We start from the raw sequence: 22,077 nt of genomic DNA on the forward strand, positions 1-22,077 counted from the left end.
ATTTCTATTTTTTTTTAAGTTATAACAACGTTATAGATGTAATACAAATGGAAGGAGCCAAAACAGGGAATTTGGGGGTCATTTTCCTTGCGAATTGTGTAAAGTGGCATTAGAATCTTACTAGTGGAGTGTGGTTCATAATTTCAAGACTAATGTCTTTATATAGGGTGTATGTTGTGAGCTGGAATGGTGGTAGTGATAATTATTATGAGATATGACTAAGGGCAGGAAATAATCAACTTTTTACATTTGACTAACTTTCTTTTGGCTTATGACTGTTCATCTATCTGTGCACAGCCTGTATGATTCTGTGGGCATGAATTACATTACACAGCAGTAAGCTTCATGGACACCCCGAATGTGCACAATGTATTGACAATGAAGGGGTTAAGACCAAGACTAATCCCATGCAAGGAAACCAAAAAATTGCAACCACTGGAGAGACTAATGAAAAATGTGGGAGCAGGGATGAATGTTTTGGTCTCAGTTTAAGACATCTCAGCATCAACTCTTGGAGTATGTCTACAGTGGCAGAGTTACAGCACTGGCAGTTACAGCGCCACTCAGAGAATGCTGAAGGGAAACCGCTGTTGTGTGTTCACACTGTCAGCTGCCTGCGCAATAGTGTGTTCACACTTGCGGCACTTGCAGCGGTATTCAGAGTGGTGCACTCTGGGCAGCTATCCCACAGAGCATCTCTTTCTCTTCTGCCGCTAAGACTTGTGGGAAGGCGGAGGAGGTCACGGGGTATCCTGGGTCGTGTCCCAATGCCCCATGATGCATTGCTTCTCATCCCAGCAATCCCTGTGCTTCTGTCTGCATTTGGTGCCATCACATGGTTTGTGTACTGCGCGCTCTGCTCTGCCTTTTCGATTTGCAGGAATGGATCCCGCACTGTTGACCAATATGTTGTTTGCTCTCACCAATATGTCACAGTGGAGTTATTCCTTAAACTACAAAGGCAAGACCAATTTGACATTGATCTCGCCATGCGTAGTAGCTATGACATGAGATTGCTTGTGGCATTCATAGAGGTGCTGACCACAATGGAATGCTGTTTTGGGGCTCAGGAAACAAGCACTGAGTGGTGGGATCACATCGTCATGGACGTCTGGGATGATGAGCAGTGGCTGCAGAACTTTCAGATGAGGAAAGCCATATTTATGGGCATGTGTGATGAGCTCGCTCCAGCCCTGCATTGAGAGCTGCCCTGGTATTGGAGAAGCGCATTGTGATTGCATTGTGGAAGCTGTCTACTCCAGACTGCTACAGATTGGTCGCTAAGCAGTTCAGAGTAGGAAAGTCGACCATTGGACTCATGCTGACAGAAGTGTGCAGGGCCATTAATCGTATCCTGCTCCAGAAGACCATGACTCTGGGCAACGCGTGTGACATTGTGGATGGCTTTGCACAAATGGGTTTCCCTAACTGTAGATGGCACGCATATTCCAATTCTGACACCAGATCACCTAGCCACCGAGTACATTAATTGGAATTGGTATTTCTCAATGGTTCTCCAGGCACTTGTGGATCATTGTGGGTGTTTCATAAACATTAACACAGGCTGGTCCGGAAAGGTGCATGACACACGCATCTTTCGGAACACTGGCCTGTTCAGGAAGCTACAAGCAGGGACTTTCTTCTCAGACCAGAAGATCACCATAGGGGAAGTCGAAATGCTCATTGTGATCCTGGGAGACCCTGCCTACCCCTTAATGCTGTGGCTTATGAAGCCATACACGGGCCACCTTGACAGCAACAAGGAGCGGTTCAACAATAGGCTGAGCAAGTTCAGAATGACTGTTGAGTGTACTTTTGGCTGTTTAAAGGCCCGCTGGTGCTGCCCATATGAGAGGCTGGACCTGGCCGATGACAATATTCCTATGCTTATATCCATGTGCTGTATGCTCCATAATATTTGTGAAGGGAAGGGTGAAAGCTTCACTCAGGGCTGGACTGCTGAGCCTCAGTGCCTGGAGGCTGAATTTGAACAACTAGAGATCTGGGCTATTAGAGGGGCGCAGCATGGGGAAATAAGGATCAGGGATGACTTGAGGCAGCAATTTGAAGCTGAAAGCCACTAATATTTGTTACCATGCTCAAGAGTGCAGTGCTTGTAATGCTAGGAGGTGATTGTGACTGGTGCAGACGATGCATTATGAAGGTTTAAGAAAATTGCCTGTTGCTTTGAAGGGCTCTGTTTGCTTTCAGTTAATGGAATAAAGATTGTTTTCAAACCAAAACAATTCTTTTATTAAAAAACAACAACTGGAGGAGAGAGACAAACAAAAAAACACATCAGCACTCAGGGGAATCGGGGAAGGGAGGGTCCCAGGAGGAGATGAGGTACCGGGACTGTTAAAGATTTGTGTATGTCCAGGTATCATATCCAACCTTCTCCTTTGGAGTACTATGCAGTGGGTACTGTACTTCAGCAGGGCTAAACTGCAGAGGGACGGGTGTTGAGTGCAGTGGGTACTGGGAATCTGCAGTGCTGAACTGTGATGGGGAGGAGTGGAATGCAGCAGGTATAGACAGAGACAGGATGTTGATAAGAGTGTGTTTGTGGTGTCTGGGGAGGCGCATGGGAAAGAGTTTTGAGACAGTGGCTTCAGGGAGGGGCGGGCACGGAGCTGCTCAATTTGCAGTGCTAGTAGCGCCTGGAGCGTGTCCGCTTGGCGCTCCATAACCTTTAAGAGCCGCTCCATTGCTTCTCCTTTGGGTTCCTCTTCTCGCTGTCCTGCCATTCCTTCAATTCTTGTTTTTCAGCCGCAGAGTGCATCATGACATCACACAGAAAGTCCTCTTTAGTTCTTCATGGCCGCTTTCTAATTCTGCAAAGCCGTTTAGCCAGAGATAACAAAGAGGGAGGCTGGGCTCCCAACATCATATCTGTGAAGCCAAAATGCAACATTTTACAGAAGCAGTATTGTTTGCAACACACAGACCACCGATTCAGTGATTTAAACCACAGCCACTATTCACATACCTGCCACTAACTGGCTGACCCCAGGCAAGCACACATAAGCCACAAGACCCCCAAAATGGTGAGTAAGTGCAAGGGCAGGGGAAATCAGTGTTCCAGGACAGTACTGTCCACTGGGCACACGGCTCTTAGGGAGAGCCAGCACTGTAGGGTGGGCCTTAAAATCATTACTGTCCCCACATTTTCTACAGGCTGTGTTCAATATGGAAGATAAGTTGCTGCTGAGGGTGAGCAGAGAATCAAGGGAGGGTCTTCTCCAAGACTGTGGCTTCTGCCCTGGCCCTTATGTGGCTCACCTGTGTGCAGCAATGGTCCTCTCCTTCCCCGTCCCCCCCCCAGCCCTGTGATGGCAGAGTGGCGTGGGAAATTTACCCTTAATGGGGCAAGAAACAAAGCAGTTCTGCCAAAGAACCTGGGGCAGTGGATTGCCCAATATCTCCATGAGAGTTTCATGGAGATCTCTGAGGCAGATTCCCAAGAAGTGAGGGAGTCAATCAACACCCTGTTCTTCTGCTCAGACTAGGCATGTGATGGTACGTGCATCATACAGACACAAGCCTGCTTTCTGCAACTCTCCTGCCCCCAACAACTCGCTTCAGCGATTCCCAAAATCAAAGCCACTTACTAGGGGCCTCCTCTCCTGTGTGCACTTTGCCAAGCTCCAACAACTGTGACTGGCTGGCCTCCGGGGTAGAGAAGAGTTCCTGGCTGCATGCATCTCTGACCTCTGAGTCATCGTCTGCCTCTGGGTCCCTCTCCCCTCCACATCCTCATCCAAGATTTCCTCCTCCTGGCTCAGTCCATTCTCGACTGGCATGCGAGCCACCAAAGTATCCACAGTGACCTTCACAGTTGTGGCGGGGTCACCATCGAGTATCACGTCCAGCTCTTTGTAGAACTGGCAGCTCATGGGTGCAGCACTGGAGTGGCAGTTTGCCTCCTGCACCTTGTGGTAGGCATTCCACATCTCCTTCACTTTGACCCTGCACTGCAGTGTGTCCCGATCATTGCCACTTTCTGTCATTCATCGTGAAATCTGTCCATTGGTATCATAATTCCTATGGCTAGAGCACAGCTGGGACTGGACAGCCTCCTCTCCTCAAATGCTGATGAGCTCCAGCAGGTTGGCATTCCCCCAAGCAGGGGATTGCCTGGTGTGTGGAGCAGGCCTGGTCACCTGGAAAGATGCGCTGAGACCACTGCATGTATCACCAAGCAAACAGGAAGGGGACTTTCAAAATTCGCAAGGAATTTAAAGGATGGGGCTCATGGTTGGTCACCTGAGGTCAGGGCAGTAGAGTTCAAACCGATGACCAGAGAGGCGAGAACAGGCACTGTGGGACACCTCCCGGAGGCCAATTGCAGCACTGTAATCAACCAGGGTGTCTACACTGGCACTGTAGCCCCGGCGCAGAAAGCTGTACACCTCTCTTCAGGGTGGATTTTTTACAGAGCTACAACTGCACAGTTTCTGTGCACTAAGTGGCTTGGCAGTGTGTACACCTTGGGAGTTACAACGCAGAAAGCTACTTTACTGCGCACACACTTGCCAGCGTAGATAAGGCCTTAATGTCCACCTGAAGAAAAAAGAGAGAGAGAGAGACTGATCAGACTATAGTGAGCATTTAGCAGCAGATCAAGCAAAGGGAAATCACTGGTGGTATCTGAGATATTTCAGTGTACTATTCTTCCCAGATACCACTGCTTGGCAAATTTTGATAATTACAGTCTCTTCAATTATGACCATTTTGAGGGGAATTCAGCAATATAGAGTATGCTAAATGCTAATATCACATGCGGATGGTGCTGATTACCTCAAGTATTCCAAAATCATGAATCAAGCCCCCCCAAATCTTGAGATTCCTTTTAAAATTCATGATATCTTAAGTACTTTTGGGTTTCTTTTTACTTAATTTCTTTTTCTTTGCCTTCTGGCTTTTGAACCATTAGGGTTCATGTTCTCAAGTTTTTCTCTGCAACCATAAATGCTAAGAACTTATTTTTAAAAATGGAAGCCAAGATTCTCATGACTCCAGGACTTGGGATTTTAAGACAACATCAGCTCTTGTGAGACTCCCAATAAAATGGTTATATTTGGTAACACTGGACTGATCCCAGAATACTGACAGTTGAGTTATTTCCATAGACAAGGAGACATGTACTTTAGTTTAGAAGATATTGTAGATTTAGACAAAGATGGAATGTATCCACAAGTGAGAGAACACAGTTTTGACTCACTGTAATAGCAGTGTAAAATGCGACGGGCCGGGCTTAGAGCGAGGCTCACTGACAATTGATGGACCGCAACTGTCACCAAGTGGTACCCCCGGGAACTGAAATGACCACTCGTCCAACCTCCAAAGAGATGGGAAGATTTTATCATGAAAAGACATGGCTGCACATGGAGAAGGAAGGCCAGGATATGAGAAGAATGGAAGATGTGTTGTGATCAGCGCAATCTATATGAGGGCTGAAGGGTCGATCGATCAGGGTGATCAAGATAATAGCAGCCATCTTAAACTGAAACTACTCTCTGGTTTGGAGACCCTCACAGCAGGAAGGTAGGCAGGCCTCTTTGAAATTTAAAGCTGCAGTACAGATAAATCAAAGTCCTGTAAAGAATATTTGGTGGATATTTGTTCCCAATTTTGAACAAATTTACATCGGTCATATATGCACCGCATTTTGTGTTTATTCTCTGGGTACATTTGTGTGATCAAATTGAATTATCATGAGTGATCTCAGAAGCTGAAATTTAAACTCATATCTTTGAATCCTTTTGGAAAGTGAAGCGTTTACATCAGAATTTGTTTGGCAGCCAGTCTTGCAAAGAGCTGCTCACTTCCTTAAATGCTGAGCCCACTCGACTCATTTTGACTTTCTATTGCCTGGTCTCTTGCAGGTTGAGGCTCTTTAAAAATTACATTCATGCATTCTGAGAACAGAAACAGCCTGCTACCTATTTCACCAACCCATCTAAACAACACATTCCATTGTGAATATTAAGCCATATAGTTAAAAATAGAGCCTCAAATATTACTGAATAATTAACACATTCATGAACATTTGTGATAGGTTTGAGGGGATTACTTAAACAGAAGCAAAGGTTAAATTCATCATTTAAATTATTTGTAATGAGTCATTCACTCATTCCTTACTTTTCACCATTATTTTTCATTGTTTGAACTCTACAAGTGGCATGGATGATTTTAGCCCTTTGAGAAACAGTAAAAATGTTGTTCTGCCAAATGCAGGCTTGAAATTGCAGAGAAGTAGGAAATAATTCAATAATATCAAATAGAAATTATGTGATTGCAACCTTGCCTAGAACACTATGTTTTTCCTCCTTAGTACTGAAATAGGAGGTGAGGCTGAACTCTTCACTCATCTGGAAGAAGCATTTAAAGGCTTTTGTCCAGCTATACCAGAAGGACAGGGGACACTTGATATGGATTTAATCAGGCCGCAACTTTATTATTAGATGTCTGGGACTACCTGGCAGATAAAAGTGTATAGGACAGGCAAATCCATGTTCATTCAAATAACTACCCAGGGCTTCTATCAGTCCCCCTTCATTTTCCATCCAGGTCCCCCAGCCAACCCATGGGCTTGGACCTTACCCCACCAACACATTTTTGCCATGCTGTGAGAGTTCGGGATGCTTGAAAACTTTCTCCAACTAGTCCAGGAACTTTATGAAGGCTGCACGATCACCACCATCCACCCCATGGAAGGAGAGATGCCTGAAATTCCTATCTATAGGGGTGTGAAGCAGGCTGTCCCCTTAGCCCCATCATTTTCAGCTTAGCCATGGAGTCGATCATCCGAGCGTCAGTTTCGACCTGTATGGCAACAGGGTGAATATCCTGGCCTACACAGATGATCTGGTCCTGATCGCAGACAACCCTGAGAGTCTCCAACAAATGCTCCATGTCACAAGCCAAGCTGCCAACTGGATGGGATTCCGTTTCAAAGCCAGGAAGTGCACATCCCTGCATATTGATGGCAGTAAAAGGGACTCAGTCCAGGTAATGCCATTTCAGATCCAGGGTGAACCTATGATCTTCCTTGAGGATGGGCAAGCATACCAACATCTCAGCATGCCCATGGGTTTCTGCGTCCAGCAGACACCTGAGGATACCGTTGTGGAGATCCTACATGATGTGGCCAGGATCAACTCCTTCCTATGGGCACCATGACAGAAGATCACAGTCTTGAACACCTTTCTGACCTCCATATTTCATTCATCCTGAGGGGATCTGCTGTGGCAAAGGTACCTCTTAACAAGGTGGACAACACCATCAGGCAGCTAGTGAAGAAGTGGGTTTCTTCCCCAGAGGGCCAGCAACTAACTGGTGTACATTTCTCACATGCAGGGCAGTGTCAACTTCCCTCAAATGTGTGATCTGTGTGACGTGGTGATCACCCACACCTTCTGCCTTCTGATGTGCCTGGATGCCATAGTGAGGAACATCACGGAGAGTGCTCTGCAGGACGTCATGAGGAAGCAAATCACCAGTACCCTCTCCAACCAAGATGTCACCACCTACCTGAGCATCTCCCTGGAAGGCGAATTTGGAAGAGAGAGGGGGGAGACTTTGCTTTGCTCTGAACTCATGCCTGCAGTGCTACGCGATGACTGGAGAAGCATATTGGCTGCCATAGGATGTGGTGCGAGGAATGTCAGGAGCTGGGAGTCCTGGTGCCATATGAAGACTGCAGAGCACACAGTCATCACTCCAAGAGCCAAAACCATGCTGGAGAGAACCCTGAAGGATGACATCCGCTGCCAATACGTGGAAAACCTGAAACGGAAGCTGGACCTTCGAGGTGATGTGTAAGTGGGACAACAGGAACCACTTCCTTCCTGGGGGCAGCTTCACCCAATTTGCCAACTGGACGTTCATCCACATGGCCTGGATCAACTGTGTCCTGCTGAATGGAGCCATCCACCATGGGAATCAGGACAAGCGATGCAGGAAGTGCAGCTATGCCAACGACACACTACTCCATTACAGATCCTGGCAGTTGTGACACAATGCCATCCAAGATCGCCTAGTTAGGGGAAGGTGGCCATGAACTCCATCATCTGCGGAATGGACAGCTGACTGCAACCAGATATCATCCTCACCAACGCGGAATGGAAGAAGATCATCATGGTGGATGTCACAGTTCCCTTTGAAAACAGGACCCTGGCCTTCTGTGATGCCCAGTCATGAAAACTGGAGAAATATGCCCCTCTGGCTGAGGTGTTGAGAGTTAGGGGCTACAAGGTTCAAACTCACACTCTGATCATTGGAGCCCTGGGCTCATGGTACCCCAGTAATGAGTGAGTGTTGAGAGAATGTGGAATAGGTCAACGCTATGCTCAGCTATTGCTACGATCCAAATCCCATTAACATTATAGTCCAGGGGTGGGCAAACTTTTAGGCCCAAGGGCCACATCTGGGTGGGGAAATTACATGCAGGGCCATGAATGTAGGGCGGGGGCAGGGGGTTGGGTGCAGGAGGGAGTGCGGTGTGTGGGAGGGGGTGCGGTGCGCAGGAAGGGGCTCAGGGCAAGGGGTTGGGGTGCTGGAGGGGTGTGGGGTTTACGAGGGGGCTCAGGGCAGGGGGTTGGGGTGCAGGAGGGGTGCGGAGTGTGGGAGGAGGCTCAGGTCAGGATTGGGGTGCAGGGTGTGGCAAGGGCCTCAGGGCAGGGGGTTGAGATGCAGGAGAGGTGCGGCAGGAGGTTTGGGAGCAGGAGGGATGTGGGGTGTGGCGGGGACTCAGGGTAGGGAGTTGGGGTGCAGGAGGGGTTCAGGGTATGGACTCTTACCTTGAGCGGCTTCGGGGTGGCAGCAGCATGCAGCGGGGCTAAAGCAGGCTCCCTGCCTGCCCTGGCCCCATGCTGCTCTTGGAAGCGGCCGGCTCCACATCCCTGCAGGGGGGGGGGAGGGGCAGGTTCCTCATTCCCAGCCAATGGGAGCTTCGGGGGAGGTATCTGCAGGTGAGGGCAGCGTGCGGAGCCTTGTGCCCCTCCCTACCGCAGGGGCTGCAGGGATGTGGTGCTGGCCGCTTCTGGGAGTAGTGCGGGACCAGGGCAGGCAGGGAGCCTGCCTCAGCCCCACAGTGCCACGGGGGTGGCAATCCTGTGGGCCGGATCCAAAGCCCTGTTGGGCTGGATGTGGTCCACAGGCCGTAGTTTGCCCACCCCTGTTGTAGTCAGTGAGATAGGACTGGTTCCCAGCAAAATTTTCCTATTGGTTAATTGTTGCAGTTTGTCCTCTTGTCCAATTGTCCTCTTGTTTTGTCAGTGGTAGGCAAGAATTGTCAGTTACAGAAGGTTTTTTTTTGGGGGGGGGAAGGGGCGTTCAAGGAAAAAAATGTGAGACTGTACATTTTCTGTTGGGACTTCCCTTTCCACTGAGGAAAGGAAGATTAGCCAGTTTCTCCCAAAATACAGGTACAAGGAGTCCTTGGACTTACGACGCCTGACTTACGTCGGATGCCACTTACAATGCTTTTCAATTGACTGCCTGTTTCCCCCCAGTGATGCTTGTTTTTCCTTTATGACACTCGATTTGCATAAAGTTTGCTTGAAATCACTTCCGGTTTGCATTATACTGGTATGGAGCTAGAAGGGGTCGCTTCTGATTGGCTTCGAGACAGCAGGGTAGCTTGTTGCTAGGTAGGGTTGCTGCTTGTTTTTGATTGGCTCCCAGTCCTGGGCTCAGCCAATCAGAAAGCTTGAACAGTGATTGGCTGAGGCTCAGCATGTGTGCCGTTCTCCCTGGCTTTCTGAGCATGTGTTGCCAGCATTCTGAGCAGCATATGTGAGTTTATATGTTTATTTGAATGCTGTTTACAAAATACAGTGTACAATAAATACATTCATGTTGCAACATTAGTCATCTATAATTCATTTAGTGCAAAAATCTGGGTTTGTGTGGTGAAAATAGTGTATCAAGCCTTGGTTCAGGAACCAACCCCCCTTCATATCATTGATTCCTATGGGAAAACGGGTTTCAACTTACAATGTTTCGACTTACAAGGCAATTCTGAGGGTATGTCTACACTATGAAATTAGGTCGATTTCATAGAAGTTGATTTTTTAGAAATCGATTTGACACAGACGATTGTGTGTGTCCCACTAAGCGCATTAAGTTGGCGGTGTGTGTCCACAGTACCAAAGCTAGCGTCGACTTTTGGAGCATTGCACTGTGGTAGCTATCCCACAGTTCCCGCAGTCTCTGCCGCCTATTGGAATTCTGGGTTGAGCTCCCAATGCCTGATGGGGCAAAAACATTGTCGCGGGTGGTTCTGGGTACATGTCGTCAGGCCCCCCTCCCTCCCTCCCTCCGTGAAAGCAACAGCAAAAAATCGTTTCTCGCCTTTTTTCCTGGGTTACCCGTGCAGACGACATACCATGACAAGCATGGAGCCCGCTCAGCTCACTGTCACTGTATATCTCCTGGGTGCTGCTGGCAGATGCAGTATTGCAGTGCTACACAGCAGCATCTCCTTGTTTTGCCTTGCGCATGGCAGACGGTGCAATATGACTGCTAACCATCGTCGTCATCCCATGGGTGATTCTGGCCGGCCTCGGTGAGGTCGGTCGGGGGCGCCTGGACAAAAATGGTAATGACTCCAGGTCATTCTCTTCCTTAAGTTTTGTCTAATGGAGATTCAGTCCTGCCTGGAATATCATGCCAGCTGGAGGCTTCTGCCTCAGGCTGCTCTCCCAGCCTACCCCTTGCTCCCATGGCTCATGAAGCCTGGACTGTAGTAAAGAGCAGTTCAACTGTAGGCTGAACAAGTGCATAGTGGTGGTAGAATGTGCCTTTGGACGTTTAAAAGCTCGCTGGCGCAGTTTCCTGACTCAGACCTCAGCGAAACCAATATTCCCATCGTTATTACTGCTTGCTGAGTGCTCCACAATATCTGTGAGAGTAAGGGGGAGATGTTTATGGCGGGTGGGAGGTTGAGGCAAATCGCCTGGCTGCTGATTACTTGCTGCCAGACACCAGGGTGGTTAGAAGCGCACAACAGGGCACGCTGTGCATCAGAGAAGCTTTGTAAACCAGTTTCATGACTGGCCAGGCTATGGTGTGAAAGTTCTGTTAGTTTCTCCTTGATGAAAACCCACCCCCTTGGTTCACTCTACTTCTCTTTAAGCCAACCGTCCTCCCCTCCCCCTTTTGATCTTCGCTTGCAGAGGCAATAAAATCATTGTTGTTTCAAATTCATGCATTCTTTATTAATTCGTCACACAAATGGGGCGATAACTGCCAAGGTAGCCCGGGAGGGGTGGGGAGGAGGGAAGCACAGGGGTGGGATAGTTGTAGGGGCACTCCCTAGAATGGCATGCAGCTCATCATAGAAGCGGCTTGTCTGGGGCTCTGACCCAGAGCAGCCGTTTGCCTCTCTGGTTCTTTGGTAGGCTTGCCTGAGCTCCTTAAGTTTCACGCAGCACTGCTACGGGTCCCTGTTATAACCTCTGTCCTTCATGCCCTGGGAGATTTTTTCAAATATTCCGGCATTTCATCTTTTGGAATGGAGTTCTGATAGTACGGATTCCTCTCCCCATACAGCGATCAGCTGCAGTACCTCCCGTTCGGTCCCTGCTGGACCTCTTTTGCAATTCTGGGACTCCATGGTCACCTCTGCTGATGAGCTCTGCACGGTCACCTGTGCTGATCAGTTTGCCACGCTGGCCAAACAGGAAATGAAATTCAAAAGTTTGCGGGGCTTTTCCTGTCTACCTGGCCAGTGCATCTGAGTTGAGAGTGCTGCCCAAAGCGGTCACAATGGAACACTCTGGGATAGCTCCCGGAAGCCAATACCGTTGAATTGCATCCACACTACCCCAAATTCGACCCAGCAAGGTCAATTTCAGCGCTAATCCCCTCGTCGGGGAGGAATACAGAAATCCATTTTAAGAGCCCTTTAAGTTGACAAAAATGGCTTTGTTGTGTGGACGGGTGCAGGGTTAAATCGATCTAATGCTGCTAAATTCAACCCAAACTGGTAGAGTAGACCAGGGCTGAGGAATGAATTGTGTCGTAAGGCTGAGGACTCCCTGTATGGGGATTGGAAAAATAAAGGTTTTTCCTTGTGGCTTTTCTTTCTTATCAGGCAGTGATGAAATCCACCACTAGATATAAGATCCTTCTTATCACGAAGGACTATATGTCTCTTATTATCTTATCGTTGATTGAAATAATCCCTGTAGTTAATGCCCTTTTAAAGTAAGCAGTATATATAGTGTGCACACTGATTATATATAATATTGTAGAGGACACTTTGCAGACCAGGTCTCATCTCCTTAATGCTGCATCCATAAGCCATCACAGCCAGCAGACGCAGTGGTATTTTGCTAGCCATAGTAATATATGGCTGTACTGGTTATTTATGTTTAATAAGTGGAAGACATTTGACTGTTGCTAAATAAGGGTCCATTGTTTTTACTGATGATGATACCATGCTGTTGGCTATGAGCACGCAAATCAATCCTTGCAATGTTCTTGCCCGTAACAGCAGCTTTATAGTATTTCTGGTGTGTTTGGCCTCTGGTGGACTTGTGGGGGCATAAATACTTGTGAAGCACCACCCTAAGTACATCTTCAAGTTGTGGTGGAAATTAGTTCATTAAATGGATTTTGGTAAAATCCAAGAGCTCCTGTTCCAACCCCAAAATTGAAAGGGAAAATATTAGATACACAAATAGTGAGTAAAGAAATAGCAAAGTTGAGAGAGAATTCAGGATTGCAGGTGCAAATTGTGATAGATCAGAAGAGAAGAAAACAGTGCAGCAGAGTGTTACACCTGGAATCAGAATCAGCTTGCACAGAATTTAGTACCCATATACATGCTTACAAATTAGGACAGGTTTTCTGCTTCAAACTTTATAGATCATGATTAGGTGGGGCTTCAATTCTCTGCTCCACTACAGAGCTCCTGTGTGACTTAGCCCCAGATCCTCATAGGTATTTAGGTGCCTAGTTCCCATTGAAATCCATGGGAATTAGGTGCCTGGTTACCTCTGAAGATCTTGGCCTTAGTCTCTCTGTGCCTCAGTTCTCCATCTGTCAAAGGGAGCTAATAGTAATTCCCTGTTTCACAGAGATTAAAGACTATAAGGCATTCAGATACTACAGTAATGTAGGCCATACAAGTACCTTAACTAGACAGAGCCTCATTTGAACCACAAATATAAATATCTTAGGGTTAAACCTGATTCTGCCTATATTTCTTTAGATATGAATTAAAATGTATGTAGAATATTTTCTGTAATTTAGTTGAAAGCTGGATCCAGTATACCTACCCGCTTTTATCCTTGTGTACGCTAGAGAACTAAATCATGGGAAATTGAACCAGTGGGCTAATGCACTAGCCAGGATGTTAGCCAGATCTGCACTAACATTGTACTATTGTGTTGCAGTTGCACTCTACTCTGAAGAGTACTTGTGGCACCTTAGAGACTAACACATTTATTTGGGCATAAGCTTTTGTGGGCTAAAACCCACTTCGTCGGATGCATGCAGCGGAAAATACAGTAGGAAGATGTATATAGACAGAGAACATGAAAAAATGGGTGTTGCCATACCAACTCTAATGAGACTAATCAATTAAGGTGGGCTATTATCAGCAGGAGAAAAAAAAACCTTTTATAGTGATAATCAGGATGGCCCATTTCAAACAGTTGACACAAAGTTGTTTTTTTCTCCTGGGCAAGTTGATTCTCAGGGCAAGTTTTTCCTCCTTCAGCTTGACTGATTATTGTCTTAGATCTTATTGGATCTTCAGTCCCTTTCTCTTTCCATGCTTATCACTCCTGGTGTTGACTATCTCGGTCAATAGCTCAGCCATCATATCGCCACTGAATAAAGATGGTGTCTTCCCCATATAAAATATACCCTTTCCAGCAGTAAGGACCTTAATATAAATGGGTCTTAGCATTTGGCCCTATGTGACTTTTAGTTTGGCATATGGATTCTGACTCAAAGTGTTTCTGGAAAGATCAGGAGGAAGTATGGTCAGGGTGGTTGAGGTACAATTCTGTGAGTTAAAATATTTTGGCATCCTTGCCAGAAAAGCCATGAGTAAGTGATAAACCTTGTCCAATACATATAATAATTAAGCTGTTGTAGCTGCTGAGGGAGGTTTGGTGGCCTGGAGTATTGCCTTGTTTTAATACCTCTATAACATTTCCTATGCTTGACACATCCAGTTGCTTGTATAAACGAAGACTGATATCAGGCTCTTCTGTTTTTCTTTGCTTAGATTCTAGATGTGGTGCTTCATTTTATTAATGTAGTGCTTGCTGACCTAATTTCAGAAGAAGAATCTACTTTACCTTTTTCATTGTCTACAGCAAAATCCTCCTTAGGCTTATAAACTGTGTGAGTTTATTTTCAACGAGCCTGTTGCCTCACAATTTGACTTTTCTTAAGCAGTCACAGCTCTAATTTTTATTCACTAATCCCCCTTGACCTCTCTAAATTATGCCTCAGATATCTTCAGTCCTGGGAGCACTGTATAAACAATGCATTTAGAGATATAACGGAGGAAAAAAGTAAAGCAAAGAGAGCCCATATCATCATACAGATACACCAACTAAGGGCCTTAGTCCAAGCTTTTTGAGGTCAGTGAGAGTTTTTCCATTGACTTAAGTGGGCTTTGGATCAAATCCTTTGTCAGTCATTGGGGACAAAGATGCACTGATGTTGTTATTTTGTAGTTACTCGTTGAAAGTGAGGGAAAGAAAAATAACCATGTTGAAATCAATAAGGGAGGAATGGTAACTGTCTGAAAGTATTTGAAGGATGCAGCCCTTTTTGCCAGCTCCTCTGCTGGTGTCAATGGACCTAGTTCCATTTACTTCAATTGAACTACACTGATTTACACCAGCTGGGTATCTGGTATGTTGATCGTAGAGTCACAACTGGAAGGGATGCAGAATCAGGCCTTAAAGAAGCTGCTAAATGATTTAGGGTGGCCTATGTGGGCATAACTTGGAGCGATGGGATGAAGTTAAGAAAAGGGAAATATAGGCAGAATATAAGGAAAGACCTGATAATAGTGAGACCTTTTCAGGGTTGGAATAATTTTCCAAGTGAAGTGGTGGAAACTCCATTGCTTGACACAATTTAATTTAAAACTGGATTGGATAAAGCACTGGAAAATATACGGTGGGGTATAATCCTGTGATTGAAACAAAGGAGCAACTAGGTGACTTTGTGGCTGATGATAGAACTGATTACATTATTTGTATTTAATTTTTTTGTGAGGTCAGGCCCTGGTCCTACACTGGGATCCACTACCACAGAACCCTTCCTGATACAGAAACCCATATAATAATAAATACTACTACCACTACTATTAATAATAATTCATAACAATAATGCCTAGCTCTTTTATAGCACTTTTCATCTGTAGATCTCAAAGTACTATAGAAAGGAGGTCAGTATCACTGTCCCTATTTAGGTCAACTGGATTTCACAGGTGTCTGTGCTAGCAGATCTGATGCGAGACCAAAGCCTTATTCAGTATCTTTTGCTTTGTCTTATGCAAGAACTGATCCAGTCAAAGTCATTTAGTCAAGAGGAAGTAGCTTTCAAGGTGTTCTAATAACCTCTGCTTACAACACCTGTTGTTCTGCCGCAGATCACATTAGATTTAGAATGCAGGTTAGAAAGCTCACCCTCAGACAAATTTTAATTCACCTGAGGGTTACAAGGCAAATGGTAACTATAGTCTGAGCACTGACTTTTTGGAAATACAAATGAACACAAAATCATTTTTCAAACTTACAGCAGACATCAGTTAATAGTGGCAGAATTGTTTAATGTTATGGAGCATAGCAACTTCAGGGAATAGGCATGCATTAATGGAGTTCCATGAGAAAAAAATGCAAATTTCCATTGAATTTACAAGGTATGAAGAAAGATTGGTGTATAATAGACTAGCAGTGAGAGGCTCATCATCTTAACACTATAGAAACTGGTCTGTTTCTATAAAGTAAAAACAAAAAAGTAATCCTAAGAGAATAAGTATGGAGCTCAGCCTTTAGGTCTTCTTCCATTCAACAATTGGCCATGTGTGTCCATGAATGGCTCACCAACATGCGAAGTCAGTGGACCAGATTGTCTAGCCAGCATTGGCCAATTTGGGCTACTCCAGCAGTGCAAAGTGGCCAAAAATTGGCTGGATCTTCCCTCTGAGGATTCCTTTCATGTAGGGGAGTCCCCAGCAAGCACAGAGTTCTCATAGCTTGTACATCCCACCCTCTCCCTGTGGCCCCTGCAGATGGTGTGTATCAAGGGCAAGTTATGTCAGGGACATGACCAGAGTGCTGCTGCACTTCAGCATTTCCTTGCTAGCCGATGGCTCCTTGGAGGCCATTACCAGCCAGCACAGGTTAGAGAAGCCTGGGACTGGGTATGCCAGGTCTAGTAGCGTACTTACCCCAGGATCAGGGGGCTGTAACCACCCACCTTGTAGCTCCTCTCACCTCACTCCAACCAGTATAATCAGGATGACTTGCTGTGCATCCTAGGGGTAACTCACATTATTCACTTATCTGCAAAATGATTTAACATTTCCCACATTAGAAATTGTTGAGAATCTTAATTAATGTTAAGAATTAATACTGAGGGTTGATATTTGTAGAGCGCTCAAAGGTAGAGGGATTTAGGAGCCCCAATACCGTGGGGATCTGATCATTTGAGATCCCCTAATTTAAACAGGTCCCAGATTGTCAAAGAGCTTGATTCTACAAGGTAAGATACAGTATGCCCTCCATTCCACTTGGAGTCAACATGAGTTCACATTCTCTGAACCTCACAGGCATGCTTTGTGGGCTTGAATCCTAAGTGCACAATAGTATTATTGGGCTGTTGATCCACAAAAGCATCTGAGCTTCCAAAAGGATTAAATTGAATGTTGTACTCACAAGTACACATGGATAATCCAATACTTCCTTTGCTTTCCCCACAGAGAAGAGGAAAGCAAAAAGAGGCAATAAATAACCTATATATTTTAAAAACAAAGATGCTGGAAACTCAGCCACTGGATTATATTGCTAGAGTTGAAATACACCAGGGTATTGCCATTTCTTAGGCCTCTCACAGGAAAAGTTTGACAGATTTTTAAATAAACAAATAGAATGTTGTTAGAATAGTTTAACTATAAAACTGTTACGCTGTTATCAAAGGATGGCAAGTCCCACGAGTGAATGACAAGCTTTATATTTCTTCAGTAGTTGCAGGTACTGAAAAACTTGAACTGGGTCAAACTGCGTTTAACCTGGCTGAAAAACCAATGGGTGGTATGATTCAATTCTATCTATTCTTCATTTTCTATTAGCAGAAATCCTGTTTTGGGGCTTCAATATAGGAAAGGTAAAAAGATCATGAAGCAGCATTGGAGCAAGTCAATATTGACAGATCCAAAGCACACAACAGTATGCTACTGAAAGATAGAATAACTGCTATTGCTACACAGGGACTGAGTCAAGGGAATCCTATGGACGGGAGCTGTCAGCTTAAACTTTTGCCTTTCCCCCATTTTGGTTGTATAAATACCCTCCTTACATTACATTCCTTTATCCCTCTTAGCCTTTCTAAATGACAATTCAGTCTGCCTAGCCTATCAATAGCATGTAATTTATTTGTTTCTTCAGCTGAGCCTGACCTTCATTGATTTTATTGGAGTAATTTGCCGGAAATGATTTTTTAATGTTAGATTTATTACAGAGGCACTTCATTGTCAGATAAATGAACTCAATTGTATTTTTTAAAGCTAACAAAATGAGAGAACTACTGCTAGTTGAATTCGTTTTTAAAAGCATATTAGCTAAAGGATTCCTTATGTAAGGGCTAGTTTGCACATAAAAAGTTGTAGGAAGAGCCTGGATGCCTGTGCGTGTGCACCTTCTAAATTTCTAAAAGCATAAGACCATATTATACAGTAGCATGTAAAGAATAGGAGTGTTATAAACAGTGGTACTGCAGCGATACCATTTTCCCAGAGGGCCAGATTTGCCATATTTATTCCTGATTAGTGTAGTACCCTACTCTGTGAATAGCCCTAGTTACTTCAGTGGGACGGCTAGCAGAAAAGGATGCTACTCAGTGTGAATGAAAATCAGACCCAAAAGGTAGTGACCTTCTCCCCCGTCTACTCACACTTTTCTCAGTTTTTAAACTTCTTGATTCTGTTTCTAGCCAGCAGCAGAGAGAAATGGAGTTATGGCTTGCCCATCTTTTAGACCTCTCCTCCTCCTCTGGTTCAATTGCTCAGTATAAAGACATAGCAGATGTTCCGGAGAGCTGTAAATCACAATGAGTTATTAGTTTTACATTTCACATGTAGTTAAAAGTCAGCTTTCTAGTTCAGGATGACAGAGGGTCTCCCTCCATAAGTCTTCATTATGCTCTAGATTAAAACAACAAGGTTCACCATGCTATGTGCTGTCAGCAATTCAGATACAATAGTTTGCGTGTGTTGTTAAAATAATTTTTATTTTTTGTTAGAGCGGGCCCTGGAATGTGAGGAAAAACACAACTTTGTTTCTGGAACCTCAAACATATGAGAGCGCTCTTCTATGTACGGAAATGTCTATGATTTACTGAAATTAAGAGAGAGACATCTCTTCAAATGATTGGTAATGGCCACTGAGCAGTCTTCTGAACACTTCTGCTGTGGTATTTGATAGAGAGAAAGATAGTTAAAGCACTGGACTGAGATCAGTAGATCTGGGTTCTGCTCCCCTCTCTGCCACAGACTTCCTATATGATCTTAATCACTTAATCTCTCCGAGCCTCACATTGCAGGGAGGTTGTGAGGATAAATTCAGTCCTGTTGGGGACTATCATAATGAGCATCATAGAAAAGCTTATAAAATAGACAGCTATCCATTCAAATAGCTGAAAGAGTAAGGAATCTGTCTTGTGCCAAGATTTTGTAGCTTTCCAGTCTTAGTACTCCACCTCCTGCAATGGGTTTTCATCCCCACGGGTGCCAGAAAATTACAGTAAACAACAGAATCAGGAGTTTTCTATGCTGCATAAAAATAGTAAAAGTGAAAAATAGACAAAAACAGCAATCTTAAATGCATTAAATCCCCACCTCCAACCAAACCAACCCTCAGCTGTTCAGTGGAAAGGAACAGGTGTAACTGAGGACACAATTCGCCTTGATGTATGTGTGTCCAAAGAGGGGAGGGGCCATCTCAGAACTATTTTTTTTTCTTGATTCAAAAGGTAACTGCCGTTTCAAAATACCTAGGGGCACATAGAGGATGGATGCAAAGAACCTCTCTGTTTGCGGGCCCTGCACAAGTGACTGCCACAGTTGCAGACTGAGTGCTAGGACTGGTCTGCTCCTGCCAAATATGAGGGTGGAGAAAGAGGGAGGAGTTGTTTATGGCCCTGCCTCCCTCCCCACTGGCAGCAGCTGCCCTCCTCAACAGCTCTGGTGTATGCATTGCACTTGTCTGAGGCAAAGTGCCTTCATGAGCTCCCCAGGAGACACTGTGCCTCTCCATTGTCCCAGTGTAGTGCTATGCATTCAAGATTTGGTTGCCTCCCCTCCATAGCAAATGGTGTTGATCAGTGTTTACATATCTTGGCAATGGGTTTTCATGAACCCACTGTACCCCTTTTCACCGAAATCACACTTTTATTTTGAACCAAGGCTACAATTTTCAAACCTGATGTCTGAAGTTGAGTTCCGAAAGCCATCTGAATAAAAGTAGTCAGATTGTCAAAGGTGCTGAGCAGCTGAAGCTCCCTCTGACTTCCATGAAAGGTGAGGTGCTCAGTATGTCTGAACATCAGGCCACTGTAATTGAAAGTACCTGAATCTGACTTTAGGAGCCTAACTTTTGGCATCCAGATCTGAAAAAAATTGCCCTGTGTGTTTAAAGATGGTCAGTTAATACAAAAATGATGCAAAGAATACCCATGAAATATGCTGTTACTTTGCTCTTTAAGCGGAATTTGGAGCAATTTTCATGGAGTATACATAAATATGTGCCGTTTGAATTTGGAGCTGTGTACATTTGCATTTTTAAATTAATTGTGCTTTTGTAGAGTTCACAGCTTAAAAAATATAAAACAGCAAGGATTTCAATCTGAAATTTAGAGCACTTTTCTTTTAAATTTCCTGGCTTGCTTCCTGTCTCTGTTCCTGTCACTGTTATTGATATTAGGAATCCATCAACATATTTTTATGGATGATTAAGAAGGGCTGACCTTTCCTTTGCAGGTACAAATAGGTAGTTCTTCAGAGGCTTTAAAGGAATGACAAGATAATTCTATCCATTTAATATTGAAGTGATGTTGATAGTATCATTCTTTTCATGTTTGAAACAAGAAAGTATAGAGGGCCTTTCTCCCTCACTGTGTTCTGCTTTATGTGATGGATTTTCTCTCTGACTAATCGCTGTCACATTAACCTGCACTATTTCATCCTTCAGAGCTGTCAAGATAATGACGATAATCGAAGTGGCTCATTGTAAGTAAAGGAAATTATATGAGCAAAGTAATATCATAAAACAGTGTTTAAATATTTTAATTTCATTTGTCAAGGCTGCCCCAACACTTCATTACACATATAACCATCTCTCATCAGTGGAATTAGTGCATTATTCATTACTGTTAATTATTTTCACATAATGGCTGCCCTGATATATTTAACCTCCACATTATATCTCAGATAATGGGCCTGTAAAATTGAATTGTGTGAAGAGCGGAGTTCTAAAGCTCATTTGCAGAACATCAAAGAACAAAGAAGAGGAAAAGAATTCTAAATGGGACATTTTGCCCAGCTGGGGCCAAACATTTGTTTCTGTCTGATTTGCATACAGAAAATAGGTGGTTTAGAAGTGGTTTAATACTGTACATGCTGTCTGCTCACATTACACAACCAATTAGGATTTGTTAATATCCCATGTGTTTCAGACAACTTGTGAGTTACTGTAGAGTGCAAGTGCAATAGACTTAAAAAGGTAACAGGCAAAAATAGATGTTTTATGATGGGATGACAAGGAAAGAAGTACTAAATGTAAAGTTGGCACCAACAATGAGTAAATTAAAAAAAATATTTACATAGTGTAAAACTAAGTTAGCAAAAACTTTCCTACTCAGGGTCTGGGGTTAGTATCCAAACCAATGTAAGTATAATTCAAATTCTAGCTAATCTCTTGGCTTTCTTTGGGCCAAATCCTTTTCCGACTGAAGCTGCAGATGGCTCCAACCCAGTAGTACCATAGAGTCCACGGAACTGAGTAGGGAGGAGAATCTGTGCAGGGAGGAGTACAATAGCTGCAGGAGCTGCTGCAGCCACAAGGCTATGCTAGCATTCACAGATGCCTTGACCCAGCAGAGCGCTTCAACACATGCTTAACTATTAGCATTTTACTAGTCCCAAGGATGCTTTGTTGGATTGGGACTGCAGTGAATCTGCTGCTGCTTCATGGGCAGGGGAAAGGGATGATTCCTTCTCCTTCCAGATATCTCCAGTAAATAGCCAGCTCACCCAAACTGGGCATTGGTTCCAGGACTTTGGCCCTACATAATTTTTAAGGAGCAAGCTGAGTTGCCAGCACAAGTTTCAACTTTAAAGATCTCCAGTGGAACAGTAGGGATAGAACTCAGTAGCTGCATTACCTTCATTTGGGGCCTGATCCATGATCCATTGAAGTCAGTGGATATTCTCCCATTGATTTGAAGACGCACAGGATCCAAGCCCTTTATGAAAAGAGTACAGCACATTGGAAGAAGAGAGGTCAATAAAGGAAAAGCTAAACTTTTCAGATGGACGAAGGGAACTGGCTTTCAAACTTGTGTCTCAAAATGCACATGAAGCTTGCTGCAGTTTTTAATATAGAAATATGCACACTTTGTCAGGTAATATTGTTTATGTCCTGGTTAAGAAAGACAGTAGCTGGAGTGATTTGTAATGGTGCTAGGATCTCATGATGCACACATAACTTTATATTTCATGGTTTACAGATCTTAGGTATTGCATAAGATTTCAAGAGAATGGCACTCATGAAATTCACATGCAAGATATCCTTTTATCCTTCCACATATTACAGTAAA

At 44.4% G+C, this 22,077-nt stretch overlaps 1 long non-coding RNA gene across 1 annotated transcript; it reads right to left on the reverse strand.

The window, feature by feature from the left end:
* Positions 1-4,399: 4,399 nt before the first annotated feature.
* On the reverse strand, positions 4,400-21,725 carry LOC117871521. The gene is made up of 4 exons (XR_004644262.1): positions 21,643-21,725; positions 18,157-18,300; positions 16,436-16,550; positions 4,400-4,563 (listed from the first exon to the last, which is right to left on the reverse strand). It is a non-coding gene; the product is annotated as an uncharacterized LOC117871521 (long non-coding RNA).
* Between the last annotated feature and the right edge of the window lie 352 nt (positions 21,726-22,077).

Source organism: Trachemys scripta, chromosome 1 (genome assembly GCF_013100865.1).
Source record: "Trachemys scripta elegans isolate TJP31775 chromosome 1, CAS_Tse_1.0, whole genome shotgun sequence".
NCBI classification, from domain to species: domain Eukaryota; kingdom Metazoa; phylum Chordata; order Testudines; family Emydidae; genus Trachemys; species Trachemys scripta.